This window comes from Balaenoptera physalus, assembly GCF_965194825.1.
Source record: "Balaenoptera physalus genome assembly, chromosome: 1".
In the NCBI taxonomy this organism is placed as follows: domain Eukaryota; kingdom Metazoa; phylum Chordata; class Mammalia; order Artiodactyla; family Balaenopteridae; genus Balaenoptera; species Balaenoptera physalus.
In genome coordinates, this window is record NC_138882.1 from 148,829,425 (window position 1) to 148,852,463 (window position 23,039).

A 23,039-nucleotide genomic window follows, 5' to 3' on the forward strand; every position below is an offset into this window, starting at 1 on the left:
GTGAAATGAATCAGTGAATCAAATCTATGTATGATTGAAATGAAGATTTCATTTTGAAGAACATAAAAGTGAAAATAAAGAAATTAAGCACAATTTAACTTTAATTAGTAATGATTTAAGTGTCCTCTTCCATAAGTAACGTACATCCTTGGGATAAGTAGGGTCAGAATATCTGATGAATCAGAAGTCAACATCTGAAGGGTCAAAATAAATTCCACGTTTCCCAGCACAGTGGTTTGTATGAAATATTAGATGACACATTTCTCAAGAAGCTAATACGATCCTGGCTGGATGTACCATTTTACATCCTCATGAAATGGTCATGCAGCTCTTAATGAATTTACCCTCTGCTGGATGGGATGACCTGTAGTTTCTGAAATGATAAGGTCTTTTTCAGTGCTGTGAGCACAAGTGAATAGAATGCAAACACAAAGTGAACGCAGGCTCTTCTGCGTGCTCCAACTCCCAAAGTGTGCGGGCCAAGTCATTCTTCCTGGCACTTTTGCTTTAGAGGCCAAGGGAAGTAGCTTTAACAACTGGTGCTAAAAGTACCTAAATCTCATATATATAAAATTGGCCCATAAAACTTCCTTCTAGAAAACACTTCCTTTTGTGTGTGTGTGTGTGTTTGTATGTGCGCGTGTGTTGTCTTTTCACTTTCTTTTTTATTTTATTTTATATTGGAGTATAGTTGATTAACAGTGTTGTGTTAGTTTCAGGTGTACAGGAAAGTGATTCAGTAATACATATACACGTATCTATTCTTTTTCAAATTCTTTTCCCATTTATGTTATTACAGAGCATTGAGCAGAGTTCCCTGTGCTATACAATAGGTCCTTGTTGGTTATCTATTTTAAATATAGCAGTGTGTACATGTCAGTCCCAAAGTCCCAACCTATCCCTCCCCCACACCCTTCACCCCTGGTAACCATAAGTTCATTCTCTAAGTCTGTGAATCTGAAAACACTTCCTGTGAATGTCCTTTGGTGACTGTAATCATTTGCCAATCATTGACTAAGTAGGACACTTGAGGTTAGATATGATTCATGCCTCCAAAGAAGACAAGACACAGTCATTCACACACATATAGTGCAATGTGCTAAGTTTAATAATAACCTCTACCTAATATGCAGAGGCTGTGGTAATCAGCTTTGCCAGAAAAGTGTCAGAAGGGGGTGATACTTAAGCAAAATTGTCAGTCAAAGGGATGAATGCATCCAATTGGATGAATAGCATGGACGGCGTGGAGAGGAAATGACTTTGAGTAGCTGGGGGGTTGGCAGATGGAGAAGAGGGTCTAGAGATGAGGGCTTGTGGGAATTATGGTGGTGACCATGACCTCTTCTTCCCAGATCACAGTGAGCTCATGTGCCCCAGTCCAGCCCTGAGGCCCAGGCAGGGGTGCTCTCACAGGTTGGGTACCCGCTGGTTCCCTGAGGGCTAAAGGGTGTTTTGAGATATTGCAGAACTCTCTGAATGGCCTCTCAGGGTCGCCAAGTGATTTGGGGTTTGAACTTGAGGCACAAGTGGGCATAGATCACATTCTCTCCATGACCATCACACAGCTCGACAGCTGGTGGTCAAGGGTCCAGGCTCAGGAAGGCATGGCCTTAACTCAGACCTCAGGCTGGTGGTCTTCAATCTGAGGTTTATACCCCCTTGGAGGTACCTACAGGCTTCTCAAGAAATGTGCAGGCATAGATAGTTCTAGAGGAATCAATGTCTAGCACTGCAATTTCCATGTGTGTTCTTTCCCAGCATTGATCTTCCCAAGGGCATCGGTACAGGCAAAGATTCTCCCCACTTTCCTACCTCCCTTTTCATAATCTCCATTCCCAATCCCCATTTAAACACCTATTGCCTTATGGTTTCAGGAAACTAAATCAACTAAAAGAATTACACACACACACTTGACAGAAGTACTGGATGGTTGATCAAAGACTAGATTCTAGCATAAGAATCTAATACATTGGGATAAAATTCTGTGGGAGAAGTGAAATAGAAGGAAACAGGAGTTTGAGTTTTTCAAAAAGAAAAAAAGAGTAATGTAAAATTTCCAACTGTTAAAGGAGAGCATGTTTATACATTGTTCAGATGGATTGTGGTGGGTTTGAAGTCACTAGGGTATTTAGACTAAACTGGGTACATGCAAAAAGCATAATGTAAGAGTTTTATTTTAAAATGTCAATATTTATAACATGTTGTTTAAAGTTTTGATGAAAAATTTCAGATGTCAACTTAAAATGTGTGAGGGGGTACAGAGCTTTTACAAAATTGTTTTAAGGGTACAGGAGGAAAAAGTTTGCAGACCGCTGCTCTACCGAGCCTGCCTGGCAAGGCATTCCTGGCCTGGGGACTGGACTTTGTTCTGTGGGCCAGCGGTGTTCCACTCATTCTCCATTACCCTCAGGAGTAGGATCCAGAAGCTGGGATCCAGAGCCTCATTCAGGGTCCCTTCCCCCGTCTCCTTCCTGGGGATTGGTTCCCACATTCTCAGGAAACGTCACACACAAAAGCCTTCATTCTGCATATTTTCTCCCATTATTATGTTCAAAGCCCATTAGAAAGATATTCGTGGTTCCTTTGACTAGACCCCAAATCCTTAGCAGCAAACCTTTAGGTAGAGAAAGCTACATCTTTATGTCTTTAGGAATAAAACATAACAGTGGCCTTGATTATCTCTTTGAAGAGAGAAAAAATGCTTTTATTTCTTTAAGAAGTGTTACCCTCATTCCTTCCCACAAGGGTTGGATATAGTGTTCTAGCTAAGTGCAAATAGCAGATGCAATAAGAAGGTCCCTGCAGGCCACTGCTGGGTAGAGAAAGAGAGTACTCTCTGATGCCACCCACCACTTCAGAGCTGTGTGATCTCGGGCAGCTGTCTTAACCTTTATGAGTCACAGTTTCACATCTGTAAGGTGAGATCATAATGTGATCCTCTTACGATTTTTGTAAACGTTACCTGAGATATTTATGAAAGGTGTGAAAAGTAGTAGGGGGCTAATAATGATTTTGAGGTTTGACTCCAAGTGCTCTTCCTTATACTGCATGTGGGGAAACAAAGGGGAAGAGGATAAAAGCACATTCTCAAGAAATTTGCAATCTAGTGAGTCATGCAAGCCTAGCAGGCAGTTAGAGCAGAGCAGTGGTGCTTACAGGGGCAGAGGCACACGTGGGCTATGATGGCAGAATATGAGGAGGATTGCAGATCTGGCATTGGGGTAGGAGATGGCTTCTTAGAGACCCTGATGTCTAAGTGAGGAACTGAAGGGCAAGAAGGAGCTGGCTAGGCACAGAAGGAGAAGGGCCAGTGTGGGCACAGGGGAGTCCCGAGCAAAGGCCTGGAGGCAGAGACTTTTGTGTGGGTTGGGATGGGATAGGGTGTTGCGATCAGGCTAGAGAGGCTGCTGAGAAGGGGCCAATTGCCATGCTAAGGTGCTACGACTTACTTTCTCTTCCTAAGAAGGAGCCATTGCAGGGTTTAATCTGGCCTGCTTTGTGGTTTACAAACCTCCCGCTCTAGGGAGGAGTAGGCAACCGGGTGTCAGTCTGGAGATCAGGGAGATTGGGAGTTCTTCTCGTCCACAAGCCTTTCAAGCGCACAGAGAATGTTCTCCACACCTTTGTAAATTCAGGGCCCAGGACAGTGCCTGTCACGGAGTAAGAGTTTGATGAAATGCTTGTTGAATGAACTAGTCAATGATTCTGCGAACTAATGTCCCCCAATTTTATATTAACTAGGCCAAAAAGTACTGCTGAATATAGTTTCTCATCAAAGTCCACTTTGATTGTCCCCTCAATGCTCTCAGCACGTTCAGGCCTGTAAACATGGCAGCAGATAAAAGTGATCAAACTGCCTGCTAGTTAGCTCAGAAATTGCCCTAAGCATCCCATGCCCACTCGAACATTGAACCAGCACTGTCCTCTCGTCTCTGTCTTCTTTGTCCTCATAATTTCTTTGCTGAGCTCTATTTAGATTGATGGCCACCTTCCATGGTCTGATTTACCTGCCTCCATTCTGGTACTTGCGGAAGGTGCCTTTCTCTTCTTCCAAGGCCATTCCCACTTACCCAAGGAAGGTGATCAGACCATCAGCGCACAGTTTGTAACATGAATGGGACAGACTGATAAAACGCCAGCCAAAATGGAGACAACAAAAATCCCTTTTCAGTTCATTTAGTGTGGCGACCCTATTATGGGTACAATATGATTTCTTTGAAGCTTTGTGCAATTTTGAGAGTTAGGACCCCCTGAGCTACTCCACTTTGGGGAATTTTATCTCGGACTTCCTTCAAAAGTCTAGACTTCAGGGCTTGTAATTATACTGCAGGACAGTGGGAAAGCAGTTGAGGAGGAGAAGTCAATGAAAAGGAGTCTTATCATAAGCTCCTTCTCTAATTTGGGGAAACAGAAATCTCTGCATGTTTTCTCAATAAGCACTCCATCAGAAGCCTTCTTATCCTGACAGGCTTCACTCTTTCATAAACACAACAAGAATAACCCCTGCACGCTGGCCTATCATAGTCAAGTATGAAAATGTGAATTCCACGGGTCACTGTTTTTGCAGCCGCCAGATGTGGATGAAAGGAGAAGGGTGTTTTATTGTGTTTTCTCAAGAAACAGAGAAAGGTCTGTCCTGAGATGGGCCTGCTTTCCTCCCACACAAGTGGCCACCATGTGGCCAGAGGACAGCTAGCTAATTTGCAAGATTAAGCTTTTCCAAATATTTGGAATTGGTCTATTCTGTCTTCAGCTAATAAAATGGATTTCTGCTCCAAAATGGGTTTAGGAAGCAGACACAAGAACTTCTAAGGGCTTGTTGGCAAGTTACCTGTTAACAGGGTCCATATGTCAAATGGATGGACAATGGGTAGGCCTTATACGGATCGTCTCCTACTTGCCCTCCCAAGGATGCCTACCTTCCTGCAGAGGTTCTACTGAGGGCAGATGGAAGCCAGTGCCAGCTGATGATGAGAGATGCTCAGGACATAAGCTTCTGCCCTCTGTCGCACACATACCCTAGAAGTGCATAAAGAACAAGTATACGTTAAAAAAACCAAACACCTACCCACCAAATGAGAAATCTAAATTAACTGCAAATATCTTTATTTGATTCTATGATTCATTCTTTCGTTTAATATTGAGTGTCTACAGTGTGCCAGAGATTCTGTTAGGTTCTAAGGAAATAGATGAAGTAAGACTGTGTCTTACTGCCTTAAGGGAGGTGGTAGTTTAAGGTGATAAACATCTATAATATAAAGTACTATAAAATATAAGCTGTTAAAGGAGATTTTGGAGAAGGAGGTCGAGAGTTTTGTTTTTTTTTTTAAATTTTATTTATTTATTTATTTATTTATTTATTTATTTATTTATGGCTGTGTTGGGTCTTCGTTTCTGTGTGAGGGCTGTCTCTAGTTGCGGCAAGTGGGGGCCACTCTTCATTGCGGAGTGCGGGCCTCTCACTATCGCGGCCTCTCTTGTTGCGGAGCACGGGCTCCAGACGCGCAGGCTCAGTAGTTGTGGCTCACGGGCCCAGTTGCTCCGCGGCATGTGGGATCTTCCCAGACCAGGGCTCGAACCCGTGTCCCCTGCTTTGGCAGGCAGATTCTCAACCACTGCGACACCAGGGAAGCCCAGGTCGAGAGTTTTTGAGAGAGGCAGGGAATTTCACTGTGTAAGTAGCCCATACTTACACGGAGTTTAACACAGAGTTTGTGTTAAAGAATGAGGAGGAGGTTTCCAGCTGGGGAAGTGTGTTCAAGGCAAGAGGATAACCTCTTTAGAAAGAATGCTGTGTTTGGGGAGTGACATGTTCACGTGGTGGATTGTGAAATAGGAGGAAAGTGAGAGGTGGTCCTGAGGAAGTGAGAAAGGCCAGAGCCCTGTCACCAGGAACATTAGTCATGCTTATGCATTTATAGTTGGCTCTGCAGGCAATGGGGCAGGGGCACGGTGGGACACTGAGGAGTGCTGAGTAGGAGAGCACGATGGCCATTCCATAGGGTAGAATTGGTTTGGAACTGAGTTAGATAATATGTATTCAGTCCAGGGAATGAAGCATACCTGCTGACAGTGAACTGTAATAAAGGATAATGAACTTTCATATGGTAAGATGGAGCTCTTCCCTTTGCCTCTCAGATCTACTCTGCATCCTTCTCCTCCATGCTCTGTGCCCCAAGGCACTGACCTATATAGACCGTATCAGTGGTTTTCTAGCCCTCTGGTTCTAGCTGGGTTCTGCTAATGGAAGCCCAGGCAAGATGTGGAAAGGAGAGAGTAGAGTGAAGTCAAGCGGATTTATTCTCCTGGGTCCCTCTCTTTGGGCTTACCTTGGGCTGATTTGTCCCTTCATGGAAGTCACAGGTCCTCTCCACACGACCCTTTCCTACCAAGATCCGGTAATCTCTCCGTGTCCTCACTCCTTCAGGTGTATGGATGTTAAAAGCCTGTTGGCCCTTGGATATGTGTTAGTCTTTATAGTTTTTCCACAACCTGCCCACACCTTCCTAAATAATTCCTTCGTTAATTTCTCCTTGAATTACCACAAATTGAGCGGGTCATCAGTTTTTTCATGGGACTCTGACTGCTACTTTACTAGGTAGCACAGCAGTAGAAGGAACAGAACAGCTAGTTCTGTCCAGGGCAGGGAAAAGGGAACCAAGAAGACTTTAGAGAAGAGGTAGGATTTGAGCCTTGTCTTGAAAGAGGAGCTTGAGTTTCCCAGGTGTCAAGAGTGTGAAAGACTTCTGGACTGAAAAAATAGAATAAACAAATGAGTGGCAGAATGAAAGAGCAGGGTGTACAAAGGGAGCCATGGTTGATTGGAGGGAAAGGTGCCTGGAAAGTGAGATGAGATGCAGCAGATGAGGAGGTGAAGATAAAGTGGGTCAGAGTGGATGAACTTTGAATGCTAGCTTAGAAGTGTATGCTTTGATCCTAGAGAAAAGGGACAAGAATGGTGGTAGCACTGGGAATTGAATTAGATGAAGAGTGATAGAAGGATCTGGGAGTGTTTAGTTTGGAGAAAAGACTTGGGAGTGTGATTATTGTCTTCAAATATGTGAAGGATCTGGATAAAAATATGCCAATATGAATCATGGGTTCGTATTTTTTTGGCCCAGTAATTCTATGTCTAGGGATTTAGCTGAAGGAAAGAATCCAAAACTTTGCTGTATTATTTATAATAATCAAGAATTGAAAACCTAAATGATCAGTAAAAAGAAGGTTGTTAAATAAATTACGGCAGATCTTTACAATAGAATAACGTGATTGCTAAAGTGTCTAAAAAATTTAAAAGCATGGGAACGTACCTTTAACATCATGTTAAGTAGAAAAGTAGGGTATAAAATATTTATACAGAATGATCTCAGGGACATAAAAATATATGAACAAAATGAAGATGTAAAAATCTTACCCATAGTTATTGCAGTTGATGAGTTTGTGGATGACAGATATTCTCAGGTGTTCCAAGGATCATATCTAAATAGGATTTGGAAGTTGGTAGTAACACTGAGATATATACATAGCCTCTAGAGTGAAAAACATTGAATGGGACCCTCATTTAAACACACATGTTATGCTGACTGTTCATTACTACCTCCATCTAATTTATTGAGCGTGTAATGTGTACTAGGCATGTTTTCCTTCTACGTCATGTCTCTTCATCCTCTCAGTTCTGTAAGGTAGGCTTTATTTTAACTCACATTAATCAAATGAGGAAACCAGCTTAGGGATAAGGTCAAGCAACTTCTCTAGGGTCAAATGGCAAGTACGTTTCCGAGTTGGGATTTGAACACAGGCTCCCTGACTCCCAGCTGTTATGCTATCCTGCTGGTCCATTACTTTTGCATAGTCCTATCACTATCTGCAGTCCTATATCATTGGCCAGAAGTTTTTTTTGCAATAATGATCTACAATGCTCACAATGGTACATCTTCTTGCTAAGGCCTTATAAGTGTTGACTGCATTTAAAGGAGTTAACCCAAAGGGATAAAGTCCCATAGGAAGAGAAGGGGTCAGAGTAAATGCAGTAAAAACTTGTTTAATAAAAATGTATAGCTAATATTCATTGAGACCTTATCTTGTGCCAAGCAATGTTCTAAGCGTTTTACATGTATTAACTCATTTAATCCTTATAAACACCCTATGAGTTCAGTAGTATTATAATCTTCATTCTGCATACTAGGACACCAAGTTTAAATAACTTGCCGAGGCCACACAGCTAGACAAGATATACAGCAAGAAGACAAGATATATAGCCCACTATGTTCCTTACTACTGTGCAATACTGCCTCTGTATATGTGTGTAATGAAGTAAATTAAAAAAAAAATCTTAATGGCCATCACCAGAATTCCTCTCAGGGAGATAACTGTCTTTCTTATGAAAATATCTTGATAAACTACTTGGGAATAAAGGTGCTATGAGGAACTTAAGCAAGAAAAGAATAGGCAATCTTCTCCACCTCAGAAAGTAAGAGGTATTTGTTTTGCTCTAGAAAAAGGGAAGGGAGGGGGAGGTGCAGAGATTCGGTTCCCTTTATCTTTTCCACTTTGCATTGCTATGAATATTGATACTCAGTGAGACATAGCACCTTTCCATAACTTAATGACAATTTGTCTCTTCCTTCATAAGTTGCCCTTTCATTCCTTTCCCCTTTGATTTTGGATTTGATTCTTATTTAAATGTAAAATAAAGTTCTCTCATGGCCGTGAAGAGAGGTGATTATCCAAATATCTTAGCATCTCACCTATATAATAACTGTCTGTGGCTCCCCCATCTAAAAAGATAGGGAGAAAGTGAGTGAGAGAAATCATGACAGACAGTAGTGTTTGCCAAATTGTTTTCTGGAAAGATAATTCTAGGGGAAGTTAATGGATGGGGTAAAGGGCTCAAATGAGTTGGAAAATGCTGCATTAAATAAAAAAATAATGGTTTCTAAATTGTATCTAAGCTACAGGATTTTTTATAGCCTTTTTGGTGTTAATAGGGATTAAAACTTCTCTAGAAAGGGGAAGAGGGAGTTAGATAATGTTTCCCAAATACCTGGGACCCCATGCCCTTTGGAAAACCCTGGTGGGGAGCAAGGAATATAGGCCAGGATGGCTAGAGGCCTGTTCTCTTAGTTTGCCACGAATGTGTTTTATGACCTTGGGTAAATTCCAGCCATCCAACCATTGGTAAAATAAACAAGGATATGTTTGAGATGGGGGTTGAAGTGTGCCTAAGATTTTGATAGGAGCAAAGACTTTCCAGGTGGAGGTAATTGAATGGGCAAAGTACAAGGCAATTTCCTACCCAGTGATAGGAAACCAAATAATTCTGGCGCTGTTTTGTAACAACTCTACCATGTAAGGAGGAAAGGCGACAGACGTATTTACTTCTGAGAAATGGACTTTCAACAAGTTCTTTTTATTTCTGTTTCAAAGCCCAAAAACCCACCTGCCTTTTCCTAAGTGATCCTGCCCACATAGGTAGACCACATCATAAAAATTCATATATGAAATAAGAAACCTCACTACTTCAGTCACTTTGACAGCCAGACTTTGGGCTTATGGAGAAATTACAGATGAATATCTTTAAAATCCAGTGAAGGGGTTTTATGATCCGTTAGTTGAATGGCAGGTCTAGAGTTTTCATACATGGCTTATTTTTACTAATTATATAATACATCCAGGAAAACTTATTAGAAAAGATTTTGTTTTATTAAGAAAAACTTGTATGAATCAGAACATTATTTAGATTGCTAATTGTGAAATAAGTTACTCACTTACAAAAATATCTTGAATTTGCAGCCAATTTACATTTCAACTAACTCCAGTTTCCTCTCCTTTGTATCTGGTGCAGCGTCAGGGATGCAGAAGTGGGTAATGAAGTCCTTGCACTATCAAGGCACTCACAGTTTATGAGGAGATAGACTAGAACATAGCTCAAGATACTAACACAGTGCCCCCAAAGCTCCGTTAGTGTCCATAACAAAAAACCTACAGATCCCAAAGGAAAGAATGTCTTGCTTGGCAAGATGCAGATGACTTCACAGAGATATCTGAGCTGCCTTGTAAAGCTGAATGGGACTTTGTCCTTAAAAGGAAGGACATAAAGGCATTACTAACTCCAAGAGCCTTCCCTGACCTCCATAACTAAATCAATTTCTTCTACTATGACTCTCATAAACAATATTCTGCCCCACTGTAGCATGTACAACCTCTGACATTTCCATTTTGTGCACCACTCTTTAGTTAATGTCTACCTAGTTAATCTAGTTAATCTTAGACTACATGCCTACGAAGGCAGGGACCACGTCTTTCGTTTTTTTTTCACTGTTCAGAACCCAGGCCAGAGAGGCTCCTGTTCAGTAAATGTTTTTTTATTTTTTTTAACGTCTTTATTGGAGTATAATTGCTTTACAATGTTCTGTTAGTTTCTGCTGTAAAACAAAGTGAATCAGCTATATGTATACATATATCCCCATATCCCTTCCCTCTTGCGCCTCCCTCCCAACCTCTCTATCCCACCCCTCTAGGTGGTCACAAAGCACCGAGCTGACCTTCTGCTGTGCAGCTGCTTCCCACTAGCTATCTATTTTACATTTTGTAGTGTATATATGTTAATGCTACTCTCTCACTTAGTCCCAGCTTACCCTTCCCCCACCCCATATCCTCAAGTCTGTTCTCTACATCTGCATCTTTATTCCTGTCCTGCCCCTAGGTTCATCAGAACCATTTTATTTTTAAATTCCATATATATGTGTTAGCATATGGTATTTGTTTTTCTCTTTCTGACTTACTTAAGTCTGTATGACAGACTCTAGGTCCATCCACCTTGCTACAAATAGCTCAATTTCATTTCTTTTTATGGCTGAGTAATATTCCATTGTATATATGTGCCACATCTTCTTTATCCATTCCTTCTTGGATTGGAAGAATCAATGTTGTGAAAATGACTACACTACCCAAAGCAATCTACAGATTCCATGCAATCCCTATCAAGCTACTAATGGCACTTTTCACAGAACTAGAACAAAAAATTTTACAATTTGTATGGGAACACAAAAGACCCAGAATAGCCAAGGCAATCTTGAGAAAGAAAAACGGAGCTGGAGGAATCAGGTTTCCTGACTTCAGACTATACTAGAAAGCTACAGTAATCAAGACAGTATGATACTGGAACAAAAACAGAAATATAGATCAATGGAACAGGATAGAAAGCCCAGAGATAAACCCACACACATATGGTCACTTTATCTTTGATAAAGGAGGCAAGGATATAGAATGGAGAAAAGACAGCCTCTTCAATAAGTGGTGCTAGGAAAACTGGACAGGTACATGTAAAAGTATGAAATTAGAACACTCCCTAACACCATACAGAAAAATAAACTCAAAATGGATTAAAGACCTAAATATAAGGCCAGGCACTATCAAACTCTTAGAGGAAAACATAGGCAGAATACTGTATGACATAAATCACAGCAAGAACCTTTTTGACCCAGCTCCTAGAGAAATGGAAATAAAAACAAAAATAAACAAATGGGACCTAATGAAACTTAAAAGCTTTTGCACAGCAAAGGAAACCATAAACAAGACCAAAAGACAACCCTCAGAATGGGAGAAAATATTTGCAAATGAAGCAACTGAGAAAGGATTAATCTCCAAGATTTACAAGCAGCTCATGCAGCTCAATAAAAAAAAAACAAACAACCCAATCCAAAAATGGGCAGAAGACCTAAATAGACATTTCTCCAAAGAAGATATACAGACTGCCAACAAACACATGAAAGAATGCTCAACATCATTAATCATTAGAGAAATGCAAATCAAAACTACAATGAGATATCATCTCACACCGGTCAGAATGGCCATCATCAAAAAATCTAGAAACAATAAATGCTGGAGAGGGTGTGGAGAAAAGGGAACACTCTTGCACTGTTGGTGGGAATGTAAATTGATACAGCCACTATGGAGGACAGTATGGAGGTTCCTTAAAAAACTAAAAATAGAACTACCATATGACCCAGCAATCCCACTACTGGTCATATACCCTGAGAAAACCATAATTCAAAAAGAGTCATGTACCAAAATGTTCATTGCAGCTCTACTTATAATAGCCAGGACATGGAAGCAACCTAAGTGTCCATCGACAGATGAATGGATAAAGAAGATGTGGCACATATATACAATGGAATATTACTCAGCCATAAAAAGAAACGAAATGGAGTTATTCGTAGTGAGGTGGATGGATCTAGAGACTGTCATACAGAGTGAAGTAAGTCAGAAAGAGAAAAACAAATACAGTATGCTAACACATATATATGGAATCTAAGGGAAAAAAAAAAAAAAGGTCATGAAGAACCTAGTGGCAAGACAGGAATAAAGACACAGACCTACTAGCGAATGGACTTGAGGATATGGGGAGGGGGAAGGGTAAGATGTGACAAAGTGAGAGAGTGGCATGGACATATATACACTACCAAACGTAAAATAGATAGCTAGTGGGAAGCAACCACATAGCACAGGGAGATCAGCTCTGTGCTTTGTGACCACCTAGAGGGGTGGGCTAGGGAGGGTGGGAGGGAGGGAGACGCAAGAGGGAAGAGATATGGGAACATATGTATATGTATAACTGATTCACTTTGTTATAAAGCAGAAACTAACACACCATTGTAAAGCAATTATACTCCAATAAAGATGTTAAAAAAAAAAAAAGAAATATAGATCAATGGAACAGGATAGAAAGCCCAGAGATAAACCCACACACATACGGTCACCTTATCTTTGATAAAGGAGGCAAGAATATACAATGGAGAAAAGACAGCCTCTTCAATAAGTGGTGCTGGGAAAACTGGAAAGCTACATGTAAAAGAATGAAATTAGAACACTTCCTAACACCATACACAAAAATAAACTCAAAATGGATTAAAGACATACGTATAAGGCCAGACACTATAAAACTCTTAGAGGAAAACAAAGGCAGAACACTCTATGGCATAAATCACAGTAAGATCCTTTTTGACCCACCTCCTAGAGAAATGGAAATAAAAACAAAAATTAACAAATGGGACCTAGTAAATGTTTGTTGAATGAACGAACAACATGGACAAAGACAAAGAAATAGAAGATGAGGGCATTTTAGGAGACTGCAGAGCGGTTCATTCAGCATGGCTGGAGTAGGATGTAGAGTGGGACAGGAGACTGGAAAAAACTTCAGCAAAAATTTATGAGCTCTTAGCTACCAGTTTGGAACTAAAGTAACCAGGTGAAAGTGAAAGTTAGCCAACTAGCATTTCTAAATACCCAGTAGGATTCTTTCCCCTCCAACTCCTCCCCCAACCCCCCATTAATCTATTGTTCTGTATGTCCTTTGTTTAAAAGTCATTGTTTACTCTAAAGGCAGGTGAGCAGGCCTCTGAGATTTTTTTGGTATTTTTTTGAACTCCTTTTGGGTCAAAGACATCTCATTTGGTGGTCTACTCATTCCAAGTAAAAAGGAGCTTTGGGGTAACAAAATCCTTTTCAACTTTCAAAGTGAAGTTCATATACTGCCTCATAGCATCCTTGAACCTCAGGGCTCTAAAAGGGACATGAGCTGAAGAAATTGAGGTTCAGGTTGAGGAAGTGATTTGTCAGGGGCCACAAAGTCAGGAAGGAGCCACGCTGAGACTGGAACCCAGATGTGTCTGACTCGACTCCATCTCATCAGCCCCTACTTTTCTGAAGCCACTTGTCTTTCATTCAGCAAACTTCTGCACTTCCAGTCTTCCTGCCCCAGAAGAGTTTCCTGTTTCACCTCCAAAGCCATCAGCAGCCCTTAGGGCCCTGCCAAACATCTGGCACTTGACAGGGATGTTCCCTGCTTCCCCCTCTCTGCAGGGTGCTGAAGGGGGTGGGTCATGAATTATGCCTTGATTCTCTCCAGCCACGCAGAGTGTAAATAAACAGGAGCAGGGAAAGCACATGTGTAGATGGATGGTGAACCTTATGTGTCCCTCTCTGAGCGGCTATCTGCAGGAGAGCCCGGGCAGGTCTTCTCTGTAGGAGCCTCAGACATTGCCTCTCTCCTTGGTGGGGATTCCTTGAGCCTCTGCCACACTCCGTGCCCTCAGTTTCTACCCCTCATAAACCTTCTCTTAACCCTCCTATGATACGGAACTGCTTATGCATCCCATAACATGCCATGTTCTGTCATATGTCACGTTTTCCTTTCTGCTATGTCCCTTGTTGGGAATTTTCTCTTTTGATTTGTGGGCCTTTAAGAAAGCTCAGTTTAAGAGAAACTTCCTCTGTGAAGTGTCCTTGATTCCTCCAAAGTTAAGGGCTCCTTTGCTTGTTCTCATTCTGCCCTTTCAACCACTTTATACTTCTATTATAGCATTTATCTTATTGGATTATACCTGTCCATCTCCCCCACCAGGAACAGAATAGCTAAATTACAATTTATTAAGCACTGACAGTGTGCTAGGAACTGTGTTAAGAATTTCACTCATGTTGCCACAGTTAGTCTTTGGAATAACCTTGTGAATTTGGTACTCTAATTTGGGTTCCACTCAAAGTGAAGCCTGATACAAGGATCTGGGTGCTGGTACAGGGATCCCAAGAAGGAGGAGTGAGGGAACAGGGAGAGGGAGACAGGGAAGGAGGGAAAGGCAAAATGAGTGTGTGTTTTGAGGTCATGCCTATAGGCATTGGGGGTTCAATTCTGTCTCCTAGAAAAGTGGGAGGTTGGGGCATTTACCCACCAGCCACCATGCCTTGTGGATTAGGAGCAGTCCTAGAATCTGGGTGGTCATAGGTGCTCCTACACTCCTGGGCTGAGCTCACCTACACAGGTAAGTAGATTAAGGCAATATTGGAGAAAGCTCTGGGGGAGGATGCTGAAAGATGGGAAATACTTGTTTGAGGTAGGAAGCTGACAGTACAAGATGATTCTGAGCTTGCATGGAAATACCCATTACAGTTGCAACTGAAATTAGGGGTAGAACAAAAGAACATGATGAAAGTACTAGAGACATCTGTTATAGGATATAGTCGCATTTTACAAGTGAGAGAACCAAGGCCTCTGACTCTGATGCTTGGGCTCTTCACTGGTATACTAGATTCTGAGTGCCCTCAGGGTATGGATCATGTCTCTTTAATCTCTGCAGCTTCGATGCCTAGCAAAGTCCTGGCACCCTCTGGAGGCTTAGTACATGATAGCTGAATAAATAAATGCATTGCCAGGGTAGTAATTTTGGGATTTGTAGAGTTGGTTCTTACCTCAAACATTCATCCAACTTATGATAAGCAATTCAAGGATCGTATAGCCAGTCAGGAAAGGCAGACAGTAAACAATGTTTTTCAAAAATCTGATGAGTGTCTTAAAAGTAGAACTAGGTGTTATGGGAGCATAGAGAAGGGGTTCCCCTAGTTTATGGGTCAGGAAGGCCTTTGGGAGGAAATAAAGTTTAAGCTAATACTCTAAGAATAAAGAAGTTATGGGGGAGGTGGGTGGGAGGAGGAAGAACATGTAAAGAAAGTTCGAGAAGCATGGAGGGATTGCGGAACCAAGAGAAGACAATATGGCTGTAGTTGTAATAACCAAGCCTGGAGAAGTCAGTGGGGTCACATTGTGGGGGACTACTTTGTAAGTAAAATTAGGAAAGACCATTCTGTTTATGATAGGAAAAAGTGATCGGAGGAAAGCAAGACTGGCAGTGGGAAGACCAGGTATGGGGCTGTTGCACATTTCAAGTGGAAAGATGAGAGTAACTTAGTTTCGTGCCACAGGCATGGCAGGCTTGGCGAAGGGGGTGGATTTTGGAGATATGTACAGTCACCCCTCAGTATCTGTGAGGGCTTGGTTCCAGGAGCCCCCTGAATATCAGAATCTGCAGATGCTCAAGTCCCTTACATAAAATGGCATAGTACAATGAGTACAGTCGGTCCTTTGTATCCGGGGGTTTTGCATCTGTGGTTGTGGAGGGCTGACTAAACAAAGTTGAATGGTTAGGACTTGGTGATTGTCTAGAGGGAGGTGAAGACAGGGTGACACCAAAGATGATTCCCAAGAATCTTTCTTGAGCACCTAGATAGGTGGTAGGTGGTAGTGTCATAGGGAGCGTCGAAAGACAAGGTTGGGAAGTGGTAGGTGACAGGATCTATCTTAACCATGCTTGAACTTAAGCAGCCTAAGAAATATCCTGGTAGATAAATGGCCAGTACACAGGCTTGAAGGTCAGGACTAGAGTTAGGGAGCAAAATTTAAGGAGGCATTCACTCTCAGGGTCCGACTAGTGCAGGGTCAGTACTTGAGAATGAGTGTTTCCTTAGATTTTTCAGGAAATTAAAAGTTTCCTGGGCTCCTTGCTTGCGTCACTCTGGTCCTGTCCCTGTCTGAGTCACAGGAGAGAGGTTTGGGCTGGAATTACAAGTTTGAATGATATAAGTATATAGGTGATGGGGTGGACATTTACCATTGTTTAGCTTCCCAGCATTGACTTCCACTTCCTCACAGGACTTAATTTCATTTTGGGGAATTAGTTTCCTCCTTCGTGTATCTTGGACTTTGTGGGAAACAGGTGTTTGTCTCCCACAGTAGAAACCCAAGAGGGCTCTGAAGGAGCATGGTCTGAATATTAGAGCTGGATTCTAAAGTCCACAGTACTTGGTGTAAATCCTAAGCTAATGGCTCTAGCTAAACAGTTAAGCAAGATGTGCAAAGGAGAAAATGAGTAGCTGTCAGCCTTTTAAGTTTACTAGCTTATCTGTCTGTCCTTTAGTGTCCCTCTTGCCAACTCGTGATGCTAAGAGTAGAAAATATTCCTCTTCTCTACAGTGTGTTGTGTGAGGATTTGAGGTCAGTACTGGCTGCAGAAATTTTTGTTAGTATCAGGGAAGTCCCGGGAGCTGTTTAAGGGCTGGGGGACTAGGGACCAATTATGGGAGGGGGTCAGGCAGAGTCTGAGAATAAGACAGACACCATTGGAAGCAGAACAGAGACAGTGAAAGAAAACAGGTTCTTGGTGACATTGTTGGAAACTGCTGAATCAAGTCTCACCTGAAATTAATTGTGTTAGTAAGTTGAAGGCTAGGCTGCTACTATATAGACTCCCCAGCAAAAGGATTTAAGCAACATAGAAGCTTATTTCTCTCTCACATAACAGCCCAGAGGTAAGTGGTCTAGGGCTGCCAGAGTAGCCCTGCCATTCTCAACATGTGGCTTCCATCTCTAGGTCCCAAGTGATTGCTTCAGCTGACCCATTTCTCAACCCAGGAAGAATGCAAGAAGATACGTAGAGCGAGCAGCTTCTTTTTAAAGAAAGTGACCTGAGAACTGTACTCATCTCCTTCATTTACATTCCACTGCACGGTCACGGCTAGATGCAAGGGAGGCCGGGAAATGCAGCCTCTGGAGTGTGTGTGGGACAGACGGTCACAACCTTTCTGTCACGGGAGACAGGGAGTTCTATTACTAAAAAGAAGGATGGGAGAACAGATCTTGGGAGTATTGATCAATTTTGCCAAAGCAATTAACTCTTTTTTTCCCCACCCTGAAGCCAATTTGAGTTGGGGTTTCCGTTCTTTGCAATAAAAATTTGTATTGTATGAGATAGGATCTGTCTCTGAGCCTTCGTCCTCCCCATGATACTGTTTCTTTGTGCCCTTGAAGGGACATTCCGGTACTGTGCTTGTTTGAATGCAATTGAGTTTAATTTGTTAAGGGAGGCAGAGGAAAGGAAATCACCTGGAATTACACTCTGTGTGAGCTACTGTTCTTGGTTATTTACACACTTTATATACTTTAGTCCTTTCATTTTCTTTATCTCCAGGTTGCAGGTGCAGAAACTGGGGCTGAGGGAGGTTTATACATGGTACAAACAATACATAGGTACTAGGGTTGCAATATAGCCCCTGTCTGTAGGATTTGAAAGCCCCTGTTCTCGCCACTCCATCCCACTGTGTCCCGTGGTGTTGAGGTGCATGACGGTATCAGAATTAGTGGGGACATGAAGGGTCAGGAAAGCTTGGCAGTGGGGAGTGATAATGGGGCGAGTACAGGGAATAAGAGGACCAGGGCTGTGTGTGTGCGCATGCGTGCCTTCATCTACAGAGGTGGGGAAGCAGTCAGGAGGGAGGTAAGTGTTGAAAGGACTGTGGGGGATCAGTCCCAAAAAGCCCTCACTTTCCCAAGACCCCCTCCTTGTCAACCACACTCCTGATTCCTCTTTGACATGGCGGCGCTTGCTTGTCAACTGGGCATTTATTTGAGTGGGGTATCTTGCAGACCCAGAGCCTTCCTTTCTCTGACAAGCTTGGGGAGGCTGGTGGAAAAACGGTTGCATCAAATAAGGAGTCTGGAATTTAATGGAGAAAGTCGCTTAAGCCCATCCTGACTGCAAGGGCTGGTGGGAGGCTGCTGCGTTAGCAGAGAAATGGGGGCTGGAAGTGCAGGGCTGCCAGCAGGGGTGGGATGAGGGTGGGGAGGCAATTCGCTAATAAGCTGGACTTCCAGGAAAGAGAGCCCACCCTCTAACCCCCCCCCACCCCCACCCCGCCCAGGCTGAATTAAGGTTGCCTTGGGACGACTCATGCCTGAGAAGTCTCTCTCAAAAGAATTCTATTGTCTGCCCTTCGAGAGGAAACTTGTTCCTTAGAGAGCACAATGAGGACACGGCGCCAAGGACACAGGGAGGAAGCAGGGAGTCCTTGAGTTCTCTAAGAACCTGCTGTAGACTGCCTTTTGGCAAGTGTTCAGTGGGCGGCTGGACACTTGACACTGGTGGAACAACCTGGACCTTGGGAACAGTGGTGACATGGAGGAGTTAGCTTTCTGAGGGCTCTGCCCAGGCCAGCCCCTCTGCAGCCTATGGTCACCTTGACACTGTAATGGGGAATGTGCAGCCTCACTTCTGTGACTTTCCCGTGTATTCTCTTCTCGGCCAGTCAAAACTGCTCATTACTCCTGAATAAACATCCCACACTTTCCTCTTCCCAGGTTCACTCTAGTGTCCTTCTTTTCCCACCTATATCTGTTCATTCTTCAGGGCCTGATCAAATGCCACCTCTTTGGGGAAGCCTTCCTGGATTGCCCCAGGCAGTCATTGATTCCTACTTTCTGCAAGCCTGTATTATTTTTACCTGCATATCCTTACACCTAGCTTATTGTCTACATTTTGTAGGCACCCAATGAGTATATGTTGGTAAGTAAATAGCCCTAACTTTAATGTTGTTATTATTGATAAAGGTTATACATGAAATAATTAAATGATTGTACATGTATATGTTCATGGATGAAATTCAAAAGATCTTTTTGTTGAAACTTGTATCTTAATTTTTCAGTTCAGGCTGTGTGGTTACTGGCCCTACCTCTCCAAACCTGCATTCAAGTGACAGGTGACTTCCTAGACGAATGACGTGTTGCTTGTCTTTGACTGTGTACTCTTCACTAAGTAACCTCTCTGTCTGATTCCCATCTCTAAAATACGGGTTTGGCAGATGGAGAGATATACCATGTTCTTGGATTGGAAGAATCAACATTGTGAAAATGACTATACTACCCAAAACAATCTACAGATTCAATGCAATCCCTATCAAACTACCAATGGCACTTTTCACAGAACTAGAACAAACAATTTCACAATTTGTATGGAAACACAAAAGACACTGAATAGCCAAAGCAATCTTGAGAAAGAAAACCGGAGCTGCAGGAATCAGGCTCCCTGACTTCAAACTATACTACAAAGCTACAGTAATCAAGACAGTATGGTACTGGCACAAAAACAGAAATATAGATCAATGGAACAGGATAGAAAGCCCAGAGATAAACCCATATGGTCACCTTATTTTTGATAAAGGAGGCAAGAATATACAATGGAGAAAAGACAGCCTCTTCAATAAGTGGTGCTGGGAAAACTGGACAGCTATTTGTAAAAGAATGAAATTAGAACACTCCCTAACACCATACACAAAAATAAACTCAAAATGGATTAGAGAGCTAAATGTAAGGCCAGACACTATAAAACTCTTAGAGGAAAACATAGGCAGAACATTCTATGACATAAATCACAGCAAGATCCTTTTTGACCCACCTCCTAGAGAAATGGAAATAAAAACAAAAATAAACAAATGAGACCTAATAAAACTTAAAAGCTTTTGCACAGCAAAGGAAACCATAAACAAGATGAAAAGACAGCCCTCAGAATGGGAGAAAATATTTGCAAATGAAGCAACTGACAAAGGATTAATCTCCAAAATTTACATGCAGCTCAATATCAAAAAAAACAAACAACCCAATCCAAAAATGGGCAGAAGACCTAAATAGACATTTCTCCAAAGAAAATATACAGATAGCCAACAAACACATGAAAGAATGCTCAACATCACTAATCATTGGAGAAATGCAGATCAAAACTACAATGAGGTATCACCTCACACCAGTCAGAATGGCCATCATCCAAAAATCTACAAACAATAAATGCTGGAGAGGGTGTGGTAAAAAGGGAACCCTCTTGCACTGTTTGTGGGAATGTAAATTGATACAGCCACTATGGAGAACAGTATGGAGGTTCCTTAAAAAACTAAAAGTAGAACTACCATATGACCCAGCAATCCCACTACTGGGTATATACCCTGAGAAAACCATAATTCAAAAATAGTCATGTACCACAATGTTCATTGCAGCTCTATTTACAATAGCCAGGACATGGAAGCAACCTAAGTGTCCATCGACAGATGAATGGATAAAGAAGATGTGGCACATATATACAAGGGAATATTACTCAGCCATAAAAAGAAACGAAATTGAGTTATTTGTAGTGAGGTGGATGGACCTAGAGTCTGCCATACAGAGTGAAGTAAGTCAGAAAGAGAAAAACAAATACCGTATGCTAACACATATGTATGGAATCTAAGAAAAAAAAATAGTTATGAAGAACCTAGGGGCAGGACAGGAATAAAGACGCAGATATAGAGAATGGACTTGAGGACACGGGGAGGGGGAAGGGTAAGCTGTAACGAAGTAAGAGAGTGGCATGGACATATAAACACTACCAAATGTAAAATAGATAGCTAGTGGGAAGCAGCTGCATAGCACAGGGAGATCAGCTGGGTGTTTGTGACCACCTAGAGGGGTGGGATAGGGAGGGTGGGAGGGAGACGCAAGAGGAAGGAGATATGGGGATATATGTATATGTATAGCTGATTCACTTTGTTATAAAGCAAAAACTAACACACCATTGTAAAGCAATTATACTCCAATAAAGATGTTAAAAAAAAAATACGGGTTTGGGAACATTTGATACTGAAGCTCCTTCAAACTGAACAATGCTATAGTTCTAGACCTGAAATATTTAAAATGTGACCTCCCAGGAATGTTTGTATTTTAAAGGAGTTACTTAACTAGGGACAAAAACCCTTAGTGGTCGGACTTCACTGGAGGATGAAATAGCATAGTTCCAAAGGCAAATATTAGCAGAACTTTCTATAGATTGACAAGGTAAAGACTCTTTATTCAGCTTCCTTTGAGTATTGTCATTCAACTTGGTATGAATATACCCACTATTTATAAAAACTTAATCAGGGAAAAGACATGGAGAAAATTTAAATGTATATTGCTAAGTGAAAGAAGCCAATTTGAAAAGGCTATGTACTGTATGGTTCCAACAATATGACATTCTAGAAGAGGTAAAATTATGGAGATAATAAAAAAAAAATCAGTGGTTGCCAGGGGATAGGGAGTTGGGGGTGGGGGAAGGGAAGAGATAGAGCACAGAAGATTCTTTTGGGCAGTGAAACTATTCTATGTGATTCTGTAATGGCTGATACCTGACATTATACATTTGTCAAAACCCATAGAATGTACAACACAGAGTGAACCCTAGTGTAAACTGTGGATTTTAGTTAATAATAATGTGTCAGTATTGGCTCATCAATTGTAACAAATGCACCATACTAATGCAAGAAGCCAACAGTAGGGGAAATTGTGTGTAGAAGGGAAGGGTATATGGGAATTCTGTGTACTTTCTGCTCAGTTTTTCTATAAACCTAAATCTGCTTTAAAATAAAGACTATTAATTAAAAAAAAAAACTTAACCACACATCTCCTTAATCATAGCTAACATTTATGTAGCACTTACCAGGTGCCATTCTCAGCACTTTGCATATATTGACTCTTTCAAAATTTTCACATCAAACTTATGAGCGAAGTACTATTATTATTCTCATTTTACAGATGAGGAAATTGAGGCGCAGTGAGGTTAGGGGAACTTGCCCAGGGTTGCACAGCTAGTAAATGGCAGGGTCCTCTTTGACCCCAGGCAGTCTGGCTGTAGTGTTTGTACCATGCTGTACTACCTGCTTCTACCCTATACCCTACCGTGTGCCAGATGTGTGCTTTATCTGCTCAGGTGGCCCTCTCTCAGGATGCCTTTCAGACCTGCCACAGGCTGGGGTAGGTGACTCTGTTCCGTGCTCTCATACGCTCTGGCCTTGACTCTGCAGACACACCACATTTAGCATACATTAGTTGAATGTATCTTAAGGGATTGCCAAGGAAGTGTTTGACACCTGTTTTGTTGAATCCCAGAGAAACTATGGACTTGTGCTAAACTGCCAACTCGTATCTGTCCAAAAACAGGCAGCCAGCTGAGTGAGCTTGCTCTCCTGGTCACCACTGCTTCCTTCTCTGATGTCCTGGGGTCTCCTCCTTGATCACCTGTCTTCATCCTGGCTTGGGCTCAGTGTCAAGGCCACCATTGACATTTCCTGTGTCTATTTTTTTCTCATAGTTGAAAATAAAAATAATGTTGGTCACACCCCTGTCCTTCAACTTTGCTCTTGTTCTTCATGTTTCCTTAAAGTTTTATCTGCAGAAACTCTCATTTCTGGGACAGAGTTTAATTTAATCCAAACCAGGAGATGAGAAGTCATTTAGGGAGACAAAGAGTTCACTTCCAGTGCCCGACTCTCCTGAAGATCATTTCTTGCCAGCGAAGACAAAGAAAAGGAGCGAGGAAACAGCTCGCCGTGTCAGAAACACTGCACCATGGGTCCCACTCGGTGGACCACCTGGG

The 23,039-nt window shown here is 42.0% G+C and overlaps 1 long non-coding RNA gene across 14 annotated transcripts in view; it reads left to right on the forward strand.

The window, feature by feature from the left end:
- The window catches only part of LOC309638782, a 390,227-nt gene that overhangs the window by 147,690 nt on the left and 219,498 nt on the right, over positions 1–23,039 (forward strand). For all 14 annotated transcript variants that reach the window (XR_014251270.1, XR_014251271.1, XR_014251272.1 and 11 more), the window contains one exon: positions 17,202–18,469. This is a non-coding gene — a long non-coding RNA (uncharacterized lncRNA). Of the gene's footprint in view, positions 1–17,201 lie in introns of those variants that run through there.